The sequence below is a fragment of the Epinephelus moara genome, chromosome 2, assembly GCF_006386435.1.
Source record: "Epinephelus moara isolate mb chromosome 2, YSFRI_EMoa_1.0, whole genome shotgun sequence".
Lineage (NCBI taxonomy): Eukaryota > Metazoa > Chordata > Actinopteri > Perciformes > Serranidae > Epinephelus > Epinephelus moara.
This window is the reverse complement of record NC_065507.1, coordinates 631,865-634,722: the sequence shown is the minus strand read 5'-3', so window position 1 is coordinate 634,722 and position 2,858 is coordinate 631,865.

Sequence of the window (2,858 nt, the reverse complement as noted above, 5' to 3'; positions counted from 1 at the left end):
ATAAAAGTCACCTCATCCTCATCATCCCCAGACTCATCCTCCTCGACTGGCTGGTACTTTTTGAAGGCCTTGACGAAATTAGAGCCATTATCCATGACAGTTGATGTTATTTTGTGGGATAAAGCCATAGGATGAGTAAATGTTGTCAAGTTCAGTTGCAATACTGTCATGTGTATGACAGCCTTTAAATCGTCTGCATGCCGGGGCTGCTTTCCTTCGTTCCATGCTATGTGGATGTATCCAAAGGGCAGTTACGCCAAGATAGCTTTTATTATGTGCAGTCTAAATGTCTGCAGTAGTAGAGACATATTCTAATTCTTCCAATCCCCTTTTGAGCTCGGCATTCATTTTAGCGTACTCGGCATCTATGTATTTAGAAAATGTCTTTCTGCATGGCGGACCGGCACCTGCTTTCCCGGTATTTTGCCAATGAGGGCTCTGAAGGAGTCTGAGTCAACTGTTGATAACGGGAGCATGTTCTCAACAACATAACTGCCTATCATTCCATTCAGTTCAGTCTGTGTCATAAGTTTTTGTGAAGCTGGAGCAGAAAATCTCCCCATCCCAGAGAGGGGGAGACATGGTAAAAAAAACTGCTCAAAAGAGAGGCTTGGTGGATTTACACCCTCAAAACAGTTGAACCACATGGAACCACTGAATGGGGAGCTTAACCTCTCTTGCTTCCTGTAATGCAATGTTAAGATTGTATATATTGTATATATTTGGATGGGATTGTTTTTACTGCACTGGTGGTTTATTCTGGTACTGACGAGCTGTGTGAGTGCTGACACAGTACTACTGGTTAATTGTTGGGTTACCTCCCACTCTCTGTAAAGCAATGAGAAGAGTCTCTATGTGACCTGGAGGATATTTAACCTTCTTACCTGGTACCTGTACTGTTTGACTCTGATGAAGACGCAGTTGGCGTCGAAACATTAGTCATTAATTAATTCATCACAAGTGATCTGAGTGCTCCAGTGCTTTTCTTGTGGATTCCTCCATAGGGTTATTTTGATCTATATTGTCCTGGTCTGAGAAGCACCGACCTCCAATTGCGGAAGGGCTGAAGCGCAAGAGATTCCCTCTACCTGAATATACCTGGAGACCCCCCTGGACGTTCTCCCTCTCTGTGCAGCTCGCCTCACTTGTGAAAGATGAGTACTTTTGCATCTATCAATGCAACTACTGATATCCGTTCAGAGACTCTGTCATACACGGATGAACAAGGTGCAAGCATTATTCTGCTGCACTCACTATTTGAAGAAGTCATTGCCACACCAGAGCCATGTATCCTGTCCCTCAGCAGAGACTTGGAAGATTTGAAAAAGAGAGATGTTATACTCCTCTGGCACTCAGTTACTCTCTCCGAATATTGGAGGAATAAGCGAATCCCTCGCGGTCTTCGCTTGAAGAAAACTCCCTCATTTGGCCTGGATGATATGGAGTTTATGCACAAATGGGAGCAGATATTAAATAAATGTTCTCTCGACTTGATGCTCCTGATCATTGACAAAACTAAGACTGAGAAAGAAAAGACAGCTGCTCTTATCAAGGAGCTGGAATCAAAGATCACAGCACAAGTGGACACAGAAACTTTCGAAACCATCACTGAGAAAATCTCAACCTCCCTCATATCCTTCCAAAAAGATTTACAAAGTTACAAACTGAAGAAATATGAGAGGGACACAAAGGATTACGCTGATGGTGAAGTTTATGAATGGAAAGACGAGAGGAAACACTTTCGAAAACCCCGCCCAGCCCGACATCCACCAACCTACGCAAGGCTCTCCACCTCTGCGAGTGATTGGGAATCCTCGCAGGCCAGTGACGCAGACAGCCAGCGTAGCAGCAACCCTTTTTTGGGCAACGTCAAGCAAGCATCACCGAGGCGCACGGGGAGGCGGACGAGGCGGGGCACGAGGGGACAAAGGACATGCAGCGGCTCCTGCCGAACTCCCGCGGCGCTCCCAACGCAACCAGAGCAGACGGTAATCAACATATCCGGACTGCATCTGAGTGATGAAGAGACTGATGTCTTAAGCAGGGGTTTGTCCTTCTGTCCCACTAACACTGTTGATCCATTCACATTAAAAGTTGACACATTCAAATTTTTCCGCTCCCTTCACCTTAAGCACTTCTTTTCCTCCAGACCAAATGTGTTGACTAATGGGGATGTCATTTTGAGAAACACCACAGTGGACATTAATGTAACAGCTGATAGAGAGAGAGAAATCGAGGTTCATTCCCCACTCCAACCTCAATCCCTCCATCATCACATGCAGCCACCTGGTAGAAAATGATTTAATTACAGCCTGTAATAAGAAAAACAAAAAGACACACTATAAGAAAAATCGATCAGAGGCTGAAATCAAATGTCTCAATGAAATTGAAAAAAGAAATGACATTATCATTCGTTCTGCTGATAAAGGAGGCTCCATCGTAGTCATGAGTCTGGAACAATATGATCAAAGCATTAAATCACAACTCACAGATGATAATTGTTATACTTTGCTTGATCGTAATCCAGTGAAGGAATATAAAGCTGAAATCGATCAGACTTTGCATTCAGGACTTTCCAGAGGCTGGATTACAGAACAAGAAAAATAATTTTTGTCTGTGCAACACCCCATATGCCCAGTCTTTTACGGCCTTCCAAAAATCCACAAAGCACTTAATAATCCGCCTCTCAGACCCACAGTATCCAGCACTGGCTGTCTCACAGAACCTTTATCACAGTATCTGGACTTTTTCCTAAAAAAGATGGTTGTCAAACTCCCCTCCTATCTTGGTGATACGACAGACGTTTTGAACCTTGTGAACGGTTTTGTGACTGAAAAAGACTTTATTTTAGTCACCTG